This window comes from Leptonychotes weddellii, chromosome 4 (assembly GCF_054177405.1).
Source record: "Leptonychotes weddellii isolate Sample4059 chromosome 4, ASM5417740v2, whole genome shotgun sequence".
Lineage (NCBI taxonomy): Eukaryota > Metazoa > Chordata > Mammalia > Carnivora > Phocidae > Leptonychotes > Leptonychotes weddellii.
This window is the reverse complement of record NC_138372.1, coordinates 108935066-108952018: the sequence shown is the minus strand read 5'-3', so window position 1 is coordinate 108952018 and position 16953 is coordinate 108935066. Positions and strand designations below refer to the sequence as shown.

General features: G+C 40.5%; 1 protein-coding gene and 1 pseudogene across 1 annotated transcript in view; both read right to left on the bottom strand.

Annotated features, from left to right (window-relative positions):
* NKAIN3 (sodium/potassium transporting ATPase interacting 3) overlaps positions 1–16953 on the bottom strand; it is a 250982-nt gene that overhangs the window by 159903 nt on the left and 74126 nt on the right. The window lies entirely within an intron of this gene.
* On the bottom strand, positions 14406–16685 carry LOC102745873 (SRSF protein kinase 1 pseudogene; annotated as a pseudogene).

Below are 16953 nucleotides of genomic sequence, written 5' to 3'. Positions count from 1 at the left end.
TCGACTCCCGCCTCCTTCCCCTGCCCCCTGCTTGCTGCCTAAGCCATACACTTGCAACAGCACTCAGAATCAGAGACAATGGAATGAGCACATCTCCCCCCTTTCTCAGGTTATATTCCAGAGCGGAGGCACTTAAGATCCTCCTAAGTTCATTTGAGCCAGCCTCTCTCCCGTAACACCTGCTTTAGTGCTGTAAGCACTTCCACGGAGGAGATAATGGGTAATGCATGATAAAGAAGCACAGGTTGCTACTTAGCTTCAAGCACTTATAAAAACATTGAACTACGTACTTGAAACTGTGGATCTCCAAGATCTGTGAATGTTTCTAAAGGCCTCCGAAAGTTGGACAACTTGATCCTGTATTCTAGGTGGCAAGGACTGTGAGCCTGAGACCCTCGTGCATTATAGCAGGGCAACAAGTCGTTACCTTCATGATTTAGTCCACGGCTTCTAGTTAGGATGCCGAGGATCAGGGAACACAGTGGGAACTGGGAAAGCAGTTAACAACCATAGCGTTGCCCTCCACCCTCCCTCGTAGACCCCGTGCACTGAAGCTCATGACTTTGCACTTTCCCACAGTGTAGCTTATTCAGACAAACTCAAGCTGCTGCCTCATCAGCAGAACATTTTGCTTGTGTGAAACGTGTGCAGCTGTCAGGGAAAACCTTACAGGCTCTGCCAACTGAGACACTGGCTGCCAGTATCTTTGTCACAACGCTTGGGTTCCTACCTGCCCAGCTTCTGGACAACTGTCGACTTGTTGGCCCTGCCAGCCCGGCAGACTGAGACAGAGACAGAAACTTCCATGGAGGTGCTGATGCTGAATACCTTGTGCTTTTCAGTGATGAATTTGGAAAACTTCCCAGACTGTACATCTGCCTTGGCATAATATCTTGTACTTCAGAGAATGAGGCTTTCAAGGGAGACAGTGAGAACAACCACATCTATTCACAGGGGAGGGAGACATACCTTCCTTCTTTCAGGGACAAGTGCCTGCCTTGTTACGCTCTGCCCCTGTTGTTGTAGCTGCTGGTGAGTGTGTGTAGCCAGGAAGTGCCCACTTGGCACGCAAGCCCCGCTGGGGTGAACCCTGTGATTGGCACACTGCCCAGCCAGCGCATCCAAAGGAAGCTACTTGGGGTGGGTGGGGTGCGCCAAGAAGGACGCTCAAGTATGCACACAGCAAGGCCAGGGATCCTTTGGCGCTCTTACCCTTCTCATCAACTTGTAGTATCTGGTTTATCTTTTTTGTTTTTGTTTGTTTCTTTGTTTGTTTTGCACTGTGCTAGTCAGGTAGCCAGATGCCAGTGAGCCTCTTTTGGTAACACCTGAGGAGACAGAGGTTCAGTGTTTCATAATTTTCCTTAGAGAGCACACAGGCCCAAACTGGTACTTTGTAAATCTCTTCACTGGGATAGTCATCCTACTCCATGATGAAATCTCATATTTATATTCAAATTTACATAATTTCAGGGTCCAAGAGACAAAGATACAGAAGAGGAAATTCTGACGTGGGCATAGGAATTCTGGGCACCTGGGTGGGATTAGTAAGAATATCTGAACACTCTTTAAAATGTGTTCTGACAAAAACGTATAGTGAGTTCCAATAAGGTCCATTTTATAAAGAAAGAGAATCTTTTAAGAATAACACATAATCCACTGAGGTTTTAAAAGCAGGTTTATCAGGATGACAGTGATTGTGGAATGTACATTAATGGGACAAAAGGTCTAGATTAATTGTTTGGGAACTTCTGATGGGGTCAAATCCATGCTTACCTGAAAGGCAAAATGTACAGCAATGTGCAAGCATAAGTTTTTTTTAATTTTTTTTTAAGATTTTATTTATTTATTCATGAGAGACAGAGACAGAGAGAGAGAGAGGCAGAGGGAGAAGCAGGCTCCCAAAGAGCAGGGAGCCCAACGCGGGACTCGATCCCAAGACTCCGGGACCATGACCTGAGCCGAAGGCAGACGCCCAAACATCTGAGCCACCCAGGCACCCCGCATAAGTTTTTAAAACCAGAAGGAAATGAACAATGTGAGATGAAGTCAAATTGATGACTTCAATGCCAGAATGCACAAGACGAGGCAGGGAAGGGACGTGGTCTGTGGGTGCTGTGTTCTATGAAAGCACGTATCCAGGTAGAGAAAACAAAAACAAAACAAAACAAAAACAATGCATGAGATTAGAGACGTGTTTCAGGCATCTACCTAGAAGGGATGATACACAAGCACATTTAGTCACATTACAACAGCAGTGGGTCTAGTGATGAGGAGAAATTTAGAAACTCCATCTAGATATCTTATAACTTTAAAATAAGTTCCCCAAAGGATATAGAGCATAGTTTATCTTAAAACTTGTCTCTCTCCTCAGGGCGCCAGGTGGCTTAGTCGTTGGGTCGGGTCATGATCCCGGGGCCCTGGGATCGAGCCCCACATCAGGCTCCGTGCTCCGCGGGAAGCCTGCTTCTCCCTCTCCCACTCCCCCTGCTTGTGTTCCCTCTCTCGTTGTGTCTCTCTCTGTCAAATAAATAAATAAAATCTTAAAAAAACCCAACTTATCTCTCTCCTCAACATTATAGAAGCAAATATAATAGCAAATAAAAATTGGAATTAGAATATGCAAGCTATAAAAGGAATGCATATGTTTGCCATTGCTATTTTACATGTCAAAAGAGACTGAAAAACTTTATTATTAGCCCCAAGGTTAATTTAAGAAAGGACCTTTCAATGTTCCATATTTTGATAGAAAATATAAGCCATCCTGCAACCATGCAATCTGAAGAATGGGTGAAAACATTGGAATGCTTATTCTTGATATAAAAAGACTTTGTAGGGTGAGATGATACATTATGCTTATTTGTGTGTGTGTGCGTGTGTGCATGCACGCACATGTATATGCACAGGTGTGTAACAGAAGGTGAATTTGTTCTTTATGTTTCCTTTGTATGTGTCCTCTTAGTACCCTGCTGTTTTCTTTCATAGCACTTCTTTTTTTTAAGATTTTATTTATTTATTTGAGAGAGCAAGAGAGAGCACAAGCAGGGGGAGTGGCAGAGGGAGAGGGAGAAGCAGACTCCCCACTGAGCAGGGAGCCAACTCAGGGCTGCATACCAAGACCCTGGGATCATGACCTGAGCTGAAGGCAGACACTCAATGGACTGAGCCACCCAGGTGCCCCTCTTTCATAGCACTTCTAATATTTGTAACTTGTAATTTGTAATTACTTTGGATACACTGTACCTCCTTTAGACAAAGTATACATTTGTTTTATTCTCTGCTCTATTACCGGGGTTTATTCTAGGGTTTGCAACAAGGAAAATGCTAAATCAGTATTTTATGAGCGAATTAATGAGTGATTCTGGACCATTACTGGACAGGAATAATATTTAGCAAACACCCACAATGACAAAACAAATACTATACCAGCTATTTATATATATTGATATCATTTAATCTTCCCTAGGATTCCAAAAGATAGGTATTATCAACTCTATTTTGCAGATGAAGAAACGGAAGCCTACAGAGACTATCTGAACTATCTCTATCTGGTTAGGTCTAAGACCAATGTTCCTTGGACCATGATGGACATCCTCTGTGGCCCATAATGGAAACAGATGCCAACTCAATATAAGGACAGACTCGCTAAGAAGTCTGACAATTCTGGAATGCATTCTCTTATGAGGATCTGAATTATCCATCAGTGGAATTATGGAGTCTGTTTGACCATCTGTGAGGAGCATATAATAGAGAAGATGCAAAAGGAGATAGAATTAGAAACCTGTAGTGTTCCTCTCAATGCTAAAACTTTAATTTACTGTGTGGCCATATGCTGAAGTGGCAGAATAATATGGTTCTTCCCCTCTCTTGGTATTATCCCCTTTTGCTCTTCCTTTTAAAGCAGATGGTTGCTATTGTACTTGGTGCCCCAGGAGGATCATATACAGAACAACAGTCAGAAGGTCTGCTGATGTCTTTTGGCTTATCTGTTATAGAAGTCTATGCCTTCAGGGGAAGCTGAAGGGTCAGGGGCACAGACAAAATTTTTAAGAGAAAGATCAAAACAGAAAGTAGGGCTTCCCCACCAGTTTGAAAAAGATAATCTGGACTGGTGAATGAGAATTGGATGAACGAAGGACAGAGGAGTTAATGGTAAGCAAGGTGCTTCATGGAAAGAGATACTCTTTAGCATCCTTCCTGGGTAGAGCCATGTGGTTGTAGAATTATTCCAGAAAGGGTTGGAGGGGCTTGAGAATACAAGGGACCATGCCTATTTTCAGGTAAAACCCTGTGAACCCGGCAAAGTGCTGTCTGGAGGGAGTATCTAAGCATACAGAGCCAGAGAGAGTACCAGGTGACACCAGGATTAAAGAGACACATCCCGACCCAGAGCCTTGACTTTCAGGAGCTCCAAGCTCAGACACAAATCTGGAGAAGGTAAGGAACAAGGGCAGTGGAATAGGGGCCTTGAGGATTTGTTCTGAAGACTAATAGGGGCCTTGAAGATGTCTTTTTACTCCCTTACTTGACATTCCTTTGTTTTTCTGCTGCTTTTATATCGTTGAAAACACACACACTCCTCCAATGAGAATAGTTTAATGTCTGTATTCTGAATAATCCAAATGTGATCTTGGGATGGAATTCACACTTTAATGGGGTTGACTTGTGTATTTTGAGAGACTGTCTTTATCCATTTTGCATTAATTTTCCTACTCTTAAAAAAGAAAGATTGAAAGAAAAAAACTTCCCTAAGTTTGGAGCCTTATATAACGTTACACGCTTCTGTTTCCCCCAGAGGAAATTGTTCGCTGAAGTGGGAGAAATGGTCGATACCATCTTTCTCTTCCTTTCTCTAATAACATGCTTTTTCTGTATGTTGTACAGAGTTTGTCATGTCAGTCAGGATCCTTTGTGAAACAGGCACCAGAAGTTTTGAGAGATTTAATGAGGAGAAATGCCTGTGAAGGATAAGGCGCAGAGAGAAATCAGCAGGGGAATTTCAGTCCACAATGCCAGTATGACACCTTGGAAGGGAGAGAGGAAAGGAGGAGGGTTGGAGGGGAAGGTCTTTGGACTGCATGCCGTGTTGCTCTGACAGAGGCTGACAAGGAGCACCCTGGTGGAGTGAATTATTGACAGAGAGCAGAGTTTTATTTTTATACCCCAAAATATCATTTCTCAATAACCAGTTGCTCATGTTTGTTATCTACCCTTTATGGAGTTAATAATATCTATTCTCCTGCTGCGTGAGAATTTGACCTTTGGCAAGTCTCTACTTCTGCTGGTAACTTGGTAAAGACGATACATGCCAACTACATTATGAAGCCACATTTAGTGTGGTAAAAAGTAACCCATGACTGACAAATTACATCTGGACTGGGATTATCTATTATAAATGCTGGTGAAAAGCCGTAATTTTTGGCTTGCCCAAGTAAGCGCCATGTCCCTAATGGAGACTCTAGAAGCTGTAAGTATGGGGGTGCTACAAAAGACGTGGGCTCTCCTGATGTATGAGGCTTTTAAGCTAGTGTGGCTCCTGGACCTGTCTGATGTTTTAAGAAGACTCAAGGAAGAGGATATCTGACATTGCCCTGCTGGCAAGCTGTGGTGCCTACCTGCATCCACACGGTGCCAAGTGTGGTCTATGATGGTCTGGAGTCTCAATGTTTAGTTGAGCCTAAGAAGACTCTCCGTGGATGTCACTTACATATAAAAGTACTTGAAAAAAAAATTGCAGCCACGACAGAAATGACTGGGAGAATATCTGTAAGTACCACTATCTATGTCTTTAGACTATCCTTGAGGAATCAAACGGCTGCTTAGTGGTCCACCATCATTCCCAATGGGGCAAAAAGTCTCCCTTCTTCTCCCCAACCTCTTCTCGACACATCAGCATTTTCTTATGTGGATTCCTAATCTTTATTTTCTTTTTCTCCCTCCATGTTAATTGCCATTTTTAATAAAAATTGCTAATATTTTTTGGGAGCTGACTACATTCCAGATACTCTTCTTAAGCACTTTACCAACATTATTTCATTTCACTTAATTCTCACAACAAACTTGAGGTGGTTTGATAATCCCCATATGAAGACTAAGATAGGTTTAAGTAACTTCTCAAGATCATGCAATTATTAAGCCATATAGCTTAATTTATAATTCAAGCATGTCATCTGGGAGGAGATTTGAAGTCATATTCCAATGATACAGAGGAGTCTTTAACTTTCCCTTCGGTAGCTTATATGAGTAAACTTATTTATAGAACAAATACGTAAAGATACACGTTCTCATATTATTTCTTTGAGAGTGCATCCCCCCAACTTCAAGTCCCCTTATTACTTCTAGTGGAAAAGAAAAAAATGTCCATATGATGTGTTTTTCTTATTGTCAAAATAGTTTTGACAAGCTACAATTGGAAAGGTAAAAGAAATTAAAATAGAAAGTCTATGGTTGTGACAATAAAAGATAAATTAACTGAGTATCAACTCTACGCCTAAAATACTCTAGAGGAGACTGTAAACTCTGAAAGAAGATCAACTACATGACATTGAGACCTTTTCCTTAGGAAGGTAGGGGAATGTGGAAGTTTTATGTGCTGGAATCTCTCATTCAAATAATCTCAAAGTTCTTTCTAAAACAAAGCTGATCTAATTGAGGTATCATTTAGTAACCCTGCAATTACATATGCAATTTTGAAAGTAGCAGCATTTTATCACTTTTAATGTGGGCATTCAGAGAAATTATGGCTCATTGGGAAAGGGTCCTCTTTGAGTATCTTAACTAGTTGTTCTTACCAAGTATGATGATTCACGTATGGTAATGCCATGTTTCAAGATCAAGGGGCTAAATAGTCACAAATAAGCTTTTCTCTTTTGCTAAAATCATTCTAGTTCTAACTTCATATTTGATAATTTTGTATTCAGTTGCTACTGTTTCAAAACAGTTTGTGAGATCTCTACAATATATATGATGTTATTTAACTTATTAAAAATATTGACTTGTGTTTCTAACTTTCCTTTAAAGTCCCAATTACTATAATCTGAGACAAAATTGGTTATAATTGAACAAAATCAGCAAGGAAAAAATATATAATTAAATGGATAATTATTTACCTGGAATAACTGAATATAAATATATGGTGAAGCATTTTTATAAAGAGACAGTAAGACATATAAAAAACTCAGCCATCAAAAGATTTAGCTCAAACCACACATTATATGTTACTTCACTGAATTTCAGGGTTTAAGAGATTGAAATATCCTACCACAAAACATAAGAGTTCTACAGATTATGTCCAATGAAATAATGAAGTCACTTTTGTCCCACCTCTGGTATTGGTATGCTGAATTCCCCAGCTTTTTTTTTTTTTTTTTGCCTAATTAGGAAAGGGAAGAAAAGTAAAAGAAAGGGCAATAGCCAAAATCCTTTCTAAGCCATTCATGCCTCTTGACAATTACAGGGTGTCTTTTGATAACTATATCAGTTTGCTATGCCTGCCATAACATATGACCACAATTTGAGTGCCTTAAAACAATACAAATTTATCATTGTACAGTTCTGTAGTCCAAAAGACCAGAAAGGCTGGGCTGCAAACTGCTGAGAGACTCACAAGGCTGAAAATCAAGGTATCAGCAGGGTTGTACTCCTTACTGGGGGCTCTGAAAAAAAATCCACTTCCAAACTCATTCAGGTTGGTGGCAGAATTCAGTTCCACACAGTTGTAGGACTAGGGTCCACATTCCCTTGTTGACTGTTGGAACCCAACGCAGGGCTCAATCCCAGGACTCTGGGATCACGACCTGAGCCAAAGGCAGACACTTAACCAACTGAGCCACCCAGGTGCCCCAGTTCCCTGTTTTTAAAGGCTCATGCCATTAACCAGGGCCCACCAACATAATCTGCCTATTTCAGGGTCCCTAACCTTCATCACATCAGCAAAGTCTTTTTTGCCAGTAAGGGAGCATATTCACAGGTTCCAGGGATTAGGCCATATCCACCTTTGGGACTATTCTGCTTCCTATGCTGGTAAGAGTTGGTCATATCTTTGTCCTATTAGGTCTTACCCCTACCAGATGCATCCTCTAACCTGCACCTGCAGACTCTGGATGTGTCCCCTAGCTTTTGCTTATTTCTGTATGGGAAGCTTATAATGACTCTTTCCAGAAATAGCCTGTTTCTGAGATCCCTATTCTTAGTGAATTCTAAAGTTGACCCTTCTGTCAGCTTTATGCTGTCCCTTCAATTCTGACAGATGATCTTTTCCCTGCTACTTGCCTGGATGTTGGAATATTCGATTTTCTCTGTCTTCTGTCCTCTCCTGGTTGATCAGCATGGTTTCTAAACTTGTCAATGCCAACCTGGATCTCCATGTCTTTTTGGAGGATCTCAAGTCTTTCCGTGGTTTCTCTGGTTCTGGCCCTTCAGTACCATGAGGCATTGTGGTTCTTATTTTTAATATTTATTAAAAGCTATCACTAGGTCTGGAATGTTACTAAAATGTCCTCTTTGTGTTCCAGCATTTATTCACTAGAAATATGACATGTTTATTAGCTGTGGCTTAAGCTAGTATCTATGTGTTATATGATAAATCAAAATTATCTTTAAAAAACTCAAAATTATTTTTCAAAAACCTATATGACTAGGTTAATAAAAAAAAAAAACGTTAATGCAGCCCGAATCAACTATTTACTAGACATTTTTGATAAGTTATTGAATTATGATATAATTACGTGGATGCTATTGCTAACACCTGAAATGAATGGGTTGTAAAATATTCATCTTGGTAATTTGAGTCATTTTAATAAATGAACTGTATTAATATTGTAGTAAACTAATAAGCTACTTGGTAATTGGTTATTAGGCAACCAGAAGCTAACTGTGGGTATTGAGTGGAATTAAGTAGTTACTATCAAAACTCTTACTGGGCTATTTCAAATATTATGTGACTGCATAAGCTCAAATTACAAATATTTATTTTCAGTCTATTGCATGCAATGCACTGCAATACAAATGAGATAGACATGGATTCTTCCCCCAAGACACTCACCCATTAGAGGAGGTTAGCAGGTACCTCAATATGTGGAATTCAAGGTAAAAAGTAATGAATGTCCTACCAAAGGCACAGATGAAGCATTACAGAAACTGAGAAGATAAGCAATAGCACGGAGGCCCATAGGGGAAGGGAGGGAAATCTGAAGGGGGAGAAATCAGAGAGGGAGACGAACCATGAGAGACTATGGACCCCGGGAAACAAACCGAGGGTTTCAGAGGGGAGGGGGGTGGGGGAGTAGCCAGGTGATGGGTATTAAGGAGGGCATGTGTTGTGATGAGCACTGGGTGTTATACATAATTAATGAATCACTGAACACTATATCAAAAACTAATGATGTACTATACAGTGGTTAACTGAACATAAAAAAAACTGATAAGAGAGGAAAAAATGACTCTGCTATCAAGAAACATATCTAGTACCTACTCTAGGACAGACATTTAATAAATATTGAATGTATCAAGCCTCGCATTTGATTTGAATCTTGACATATTTAGACTCAGAAAGAGGTGAAACCAGCAGTCTATCAAATGAGGAAATGAAAACCAAGGCACAGAAAGAGTGGAAATTCTCATGTTACTGCCTTTACCTCTGTCATTTAGATCTCTGTCATTAGGTCATTCTCATCCATATTCTTCTCATCCTGGTTTCTATTACCCAGTTTCACCTGCCTTCTTATCCTCCCTGACCAGCACACATGGACATGCAAAATCTTATCTATACCACAGCAGAAAATAAATTGTTGGCCATTCTCTTCTTCTCCATTCCCATCATCATCACCATCATCCCAGATAAGCACCCATCCCTTACACCTGGTCTATTGCAGTAACCTCCCAAATGGTGTGCGTGTCTTTAGTGTTTGGTCCCTCCCAAGCTCCTCACTGCCATTTAAACTCCTCATGGTAGAGATCTGAACATGTCATTCGCTGCGTCAAAACATGCTCCTCTATTATTCTCAACAATAAGACATTCCTCTAAGGTTGAGAGATTTCCTGAATGTAGTCTGATCCTTACTTTGGCTGTCAAAGGCCCTGTGATCTGATTAAATCCATGGTCCTCTTGTCTTTTACCCCAGTTGTCTACACAATCCTTCTCTTCCAGCCTTGCTAGACTACTTGTTATTCATTGCCTTCCTGTTCTGCTCACATGCTTATTGCTTCCTATACATGGAACCTCACACATCCTTAAAAATTCACCCTTTTAGCTACTATAAAGCTCCTTACCTTGTTCTCCTCTCTGGAAGTAATTTTTGTCCACTTGTTTGGATCCATCCTAACTTCTGTACTTTTCCTATATCCCAGTTCATACTGTCTCACAGTAGAGTTAAAACTAGCCTTCCAACTCCTTGGGGAAGAATACGTAATTTTTTTCATTTTATATCCTCACAATGGTTCCTTAACAAATGATCAGTAATGGTCTAATGAATGGATTGTTGCCACGTGGTCCCTTTCTGTTTTATTTCTCTGCAGAACATTTATTCGCTATTTGATATTTTCTAGTGGGATGGTTGATTAGATGAATTTCCAAACATCAGAAAGTAGGTTTTATTTGAGAGACTTTTAAATCTTTTTCATCACTAAAACCTTATTGCCTAGGATAATGTCCAGCATGTCTTAGGCACTCACCCAATAAGTGTTGAATAAATAAATGAATGAATAAAACTAAAAATTTAAGAAATAGTGTTGGTGTCTTCATACACAAAACAGCTTTATTTAGTGCCCCATAATCACTTTGATATATCAGAAAGACACTTTCAAAGTATTTGTGGGCCTATTATGCTTATGTTTCCAGGAATCTTGTCACATTTACCATTCACATGTGGGAAGTATAGAATTCTTTAGTTATATGGAACATGGACATTTTAAAGGTTTCTCAATGATGCTGAAATTTGGGAGATAGGAGAGCTCAGTAATTATCTGCTAATGTTTCCTACTGCCTGAAAAATTTTAACAGGTTAATTTCTAACATGCTCCTTTATTATTCTCAACAATAAGACATTCCTCTATGGTAGAGAGATTACTTAGAGCCCTCCTACATGCTAGAGAGTACACTTAGAATCCTTACTGAAATGATAAAGCCTAAAAAATGGTAAAAGTTACTTTCTATTAGTAGATGTAAGTGATGGAGTTCTTAGACTCTAATCTCAGACAGACTTGGGCTTGAGTGCTGGTTCAGACAATACTAGCTGTGTGAGCTTGAACAATTTATTCCAACTCTTGTCTGTACAATAGGGTAACAATGATACCAATTTTAGAGGGCTGTGGTGGGGATTAAGTGAGATGCTACACAGAGGTACTAATGGAAATGTGCATTTCTTATATGCCCTGAAGTGTGCGAAGTGTTCAATGTGAATTGCCCCCACTCAGTCCTCACATTAGCCCTTTAGAGTCAGTACTATTATTATCCTTATTTTTCGGATTGATAAACTGAGGCACAAAGAGTAGTAAATAGTAACATGGTAAATCTTTCATAAATATATACCTAACATGTTTATTTGCATTGATCGATATATATTGTAAGCATTTTTTAATCAAACTATTTTAATAAATGACCTATTTTTTGTATATATCATTTGATTAAAATATATGTGACTCGTAATAACGAATGCTTAATGAGCACTACATTGTACCTGATGCTTTTAATACTTTATGTGGCCATCTAATTTAATCCTCGCAGTCTGCCTATGTGATGTGATATTCCTCCCCATTTTGCAGGTAAAGAAACTGAGGTTTAAAAAGGTTAAGCCATATGTCTGAGGTCACAAAGCTAGAAATCGGTAGAGTCAATATTTAAACCCAGGCTGTCTGATTCCAGAGTTGGTGTGAGAATCCTGTCATGATGACATGGCCTCCAGCCTAGCTCCTCACATTTCTAGAAGTTTCATATAAAAACATGAAAGGAATGGAGTCAATGGACAGCAGGGTCTTGAGAGTAGTACTGTGGGTATGTTAGTTTCCTATGGCTGGTATAACAAATCACCACTGATCAGGTGGCTTGAAACAATTGGAGCTTATTCTTTCACAGTTTTAGGAGCCAGACGTCTGAAATCAAGGTGTTGGCAAGTCTGCACTCGCTCCAGAGGCCTGGATCACAATCCATTCTTTGCCAATTGTGGTTTCTGGTGGCTGTTGTTGTTCCATGGCTTGTGGCTGCTTCACTACAGCCTGTAGGACCAATGTCTTCGAATTTCTTTCTGCTCTGTCTTCACATTGCCTTCTCCTCTGTGTGTGTCTAATCTCCCTCTGTCCATCTGTCTTAAAGACACGTGTGGTGGCATTTAAGGCCTGGTTAATCCAGGATAATGCTCCATCTCCAGACCCTTGACTTAATCACACTGTCAAAGACTTTTTTTTTTAATTAAATAATTTGTTGATTGTACTGCATTTATAAAGAAAACAGACAGTGAACCCAGTAGAAAGAATAAAAATGCATTTGGGGTTGTAACTGACAACGATAGAAATCCTTTAGTGAGATCATGGCAATTTGACAGTATTATGATTAAGTTCAATAAAGGTACATGGGGTACCTGGAAGATCAAATCCTATAGCTGCCTCTTTCTATGGCTTCTAATTCATCTGGCTCCTTAAATGATAGGGGGAAAAGCCCTTATTTGGTGGGAAAACATTTCCAGAAAGAAGTTATAGATTCTCTTATTAAAATTTCTTCTCATATCAGTTGTTAAAATGGGGCCTTCTATTTGTGTTTTGGTTATCTCATTTTAATATCATCACCAGAATTCCTGTAATTGTGCAATTGTTATTTTACAGTGTAGACAAGAATTCAGTTCTAGTCTGCTATTGCTTTAGATATATATATATGTAGCTGAAAAGCCAAAATGGATTAGAATTGCTGAAGGATTTTCCCTGCCGTTGTTGGATACAATCTATTTCCTTTATTCTTGATAGGTGCATAGACAGCCTCACTTAAAATTCTTTCTACAGGAACATGTCTGATTTCAGGACTACCCAATCAAGGATCCAATGAATGGCTGGCCAACAGGGTTCTATGTTTATGAGTTAAATGGATTGCATAATTGCACCACTTTTTCTTTTGCTGTTGTTGGTGGAAAAATGGCAGAATTTGGACTCCAATCTCCCATATAGAGAGTCGGCTACCTGAAAGTCTTATCAGTAGCTTGGCTAGTAGAACCTCAAGTTGCACTTCCTTGGCTTTCTGTAAATCAGTCCTGGAGCCGTCTCTGCAGAATGCTGTAATCCCCAAGGCCCACTTGGTCCGTGCTGAACAAGTGGCTATGACCCCAAACCTGCCCCTCTTTTGCTTTTCAATATGAGTGGAGGAATATGTAATGTCTAGGGCAAGTCTAGGAGAGGCCCATTCTAAAATAAGATTGACAAAGCCTTTTCTCATTAAAAAAAAAAAAAGCCTCAAGTACATCTCAATTATCTCAAAATTGCAATTAAAAATTTACATTATACAAAGAAACAGCAGCAGAGAATGGTTAATGTTAAAACAACCAAAAAACCCCCACAAAAAACCACCCCACCCCGAAAGTGCCATCCCCCCACCCTTCCCCTTGGCTCTTTTATGCTGGGATTTCATTTAAGACATGAAGCCTCTGAGAAAATGAGAATGGCAAAGCCACAGAGGAAAACTGCTTCAAGGTTAAATTTTGGACAAGGTAAAGAAAAAGCTGTAAATAGAAGTAGGGGACTGACTGGAAAAGAACTGGGAAAAAGCTGTAAATAAAAGTAGGGGACTGACTGGAAAAGAACTGGGAATTCTAGGACATTTTCTTCTTAGAGGGGAAATCTCTGAAACCCAGATCTCCTTTCTGGAGTCATCCTGAATTCTGTAGTTATGGGGCAGTAAACTCAAGTGCAATGAGTAAAATGTCAGCCAGGGATTAAAACAACAAAAACCCAAACAGCCAATCCAAATAACTCTGCAGTTAGGGTGACATACAGGAAAGGACTGTTTTTGCAGAACATCTAGTTCTGAAGAAATCACTAGTCAATGGTTCCGTGTCTGTTTCCACCAAAAATCAGACCAAAGATTCAAGGATCTTAGAGTTATGGGAGGATGAAAGGAATTCGATAGTGCTTTGAGCAGTGATAAAATCGTATCCAAATTTGGTGTTGATACAGCTCATTTAAAAAGGTAGTCACTTCAAAGTCACGGGACAAAATGTGAACATAGAGAACAACAGAAACAATCCAGGAAGATGATGCAGCCTGGATACAGCAAGTTTAATGTCTCTGCTGTACACAGAAGTAACACCCTTTCCCCTTCTCATCCTTATGCTGGCAATAGGAGATGCACTAGAAAATTTGACTCTTAGAGTCAGTGAATAAAAGGATGAGCTCATCATCTTCATAGCTCTTTTTAAAAAGGAAGCTTAGTTTTTAAAGGAGTTTTAATGGAAAGACAAGGGTACAGGGTGAGAGGCTGTTTCACATTTTAGCCTATTACTCTTTGGCAGAGCCCAATCAAGGCCAAATTCACCTAGGATGCCCAATGGCTGTGGGGGAATCTCCACAGGGTCAAGTAAGCAAACCCAAATGAACATGTTGGATTAAAAAAACAAAACAAAACAAAACACAGTAACAAAAAACCTAGGAAACGCTTGAAGGAAGAGCTTCACCCTGAAAGGGGAAGAGGGAAATGCTTGGCAGGGAGGGGCGAGGGTCAGCATGTGATCTCTGCTGCGGCGCTGGGCTGGGGTTCAGGAGTTGAGCCAAGGATGCCGGAGACAATCGGCAGCAGTGGCTCTCTTCTCAGGTATCAGCTCCAACATGGGCAGTAAGAAATCCGTCAAGCCAGCTGCCTCTTCCTGGGACCACTCATACTTCTCCACTAGAACACTAAAAGGCCCCAAGTTTTCAGTTTCATGATGTGCTTCAGGTCACCTTTTTTGGTGAAAAATTCCTTGGAATATTTTCCTGCCACAATGAGCTTGTGAGGCACCTTCCACAGAAGTTCTATGATCAATGCAATGTGATCTTCATCTCGAGTGTACTCTTCCCCTGAATGAGGTTCAAACTAATAGTCGCCTGTGGCCAGTTCAAAGGCCATGCATGCTGTGCTCCAAATGTCAGCAGGGGTATTTTAGCCAGATCCTATCAGAACTTCCAAGGAGCGATACTGCCTTGTTTGAATATCTTCAGTGAAATGTTTGTGCACCCAACAGGCATTCCCAAGATCAGCAATCTTCACTTGGAGCTTTTCTGCATTTTTTGGCTCAAGGAGATTAACAAGAAAATTTCCAGCAGTGGATTTTCCTTTGTTGTCCAATGGTCCATTTTGTTCTTGCTCTTGCTTATCTTCACAGGGTATCTCTGCCCGAATGCCTTCTTGAAGTTTGCTGATGTCCTGTTCACTGAATGACTGGTCTACATTTGGTGAAGCCTGGCACGTCATGGTATCTGACACCTCAGAGGTTATAGGTGTACAAGACTCTGTTTCTTGAGATGTGCTGCTGTCTCCATTTTGGGAGCTTAGGAAACTAGGATCCTGCTTCAAATTTTGGACATCACAGTCATTAGCATTATGTAGATCCTCTTTAAGCCTCAATGTTTCTTTATTACTGTTTTCAGTATAATTAATGATTTCAATTACTCCATTGCAATTAATTTCTGCTGCACTACCCTCTACAACATGTTCCATAAGTGTTTGATCCTGGTCAATGGTACTTGATTCTTCAAGTTTTTCTTGGGTCATTTTATTAGGTGGGTTCTCTTTCAAGGGTCTTTCAACAGGATTCTCTGATTCTTCTTGCTTGTTTGGTCTTTTTTGCCCAGGGCCTGACTCTTTCTCCATTTCCTCAATTCCCTGCATTCGTTTCTCTAGTAATTCTGCCTGGTGCTTCTGCTTCTTCTGCAATTTCTTCTTCTTCTTTGACATTTTTTCAGCTGGTTTAGGCTGGGGCGCAGTATTGACTGCAGATCCAGAAGGTGGAGGAGCTCCAGATCACTGCCATTCTGTTGCTTCTGCAGCCAGTCTTCGGATATACTGCTCATTCACTGACAACAAGATGTTTTCTGGTTTAATGTCAGTGTGGATGATACGGCACTTGGTGTGTAAATAATCCAGACCCTGTAACACTTGCTGGATAATTTTTTGACACAAGACATTGGAAGCCCTTGATAATTGGACTTGATGATCCACTTGAACAGATGATGCCCCAAAACTTCAAACATCATACAGATATGTGTTCTGTTAACTTCTGATATTTTAAAGTCATCTAGTAGTTGAATGACCATTTCTCTATTTGGATCATTAGGGTCTGAATTATGAACTGATTTCGGCAACTGGATTTCATCTAGTACTGTTTCAGTATAATGTTCAGCACTTTTAACTACTTTCATTGCCACAAGTTTCTTCCCTTGAATATCCCATGATAACCACACTGTTGAAAAGTGTCCCCAGCCCAACTTTCAGATCACATGATATCTCCTATTGAATAGATCTCCGATTTTCACAAGATGATAACCTCCTTTACAATAATCATTGGGATCTTCCTGCTCATCATCATCAGACCCCAGAATCTCCTCTTCCTTCTCTGGTAGATCACTCTCAGAGTGGGGAGCAGAGCCTCGGTGTTGAGTTTCAGATTTCCTTTGGGCTTTGTCCTTCTTGGCCTTTTCTTTTGGGCCTGGAGTGCAAGCACTTTCTGCTCCATGGTGAGACCAGTAACTGCCAGGTGCCTGCAAACTCGAGTGGCCCACACTGGCAGGGACCTTACCATAAAAGATAACATTCAAAAAATTCCAGGGATTGGGGCGCCTGGGTGGCTCAGTTGGTTAAGCATCTGCCTTCGGCTCAGGTCATAATGTCAGGGTCCTGGGATCGAGCCCCACCTTGGGTTCTCTGCTCAGCGGGGAGTCTGCTTCTCCCTCTCCCTCTGTCTGCCGCTCCCCCTGCTTGTTCTCTCTCTCTCTCTCTCTCTC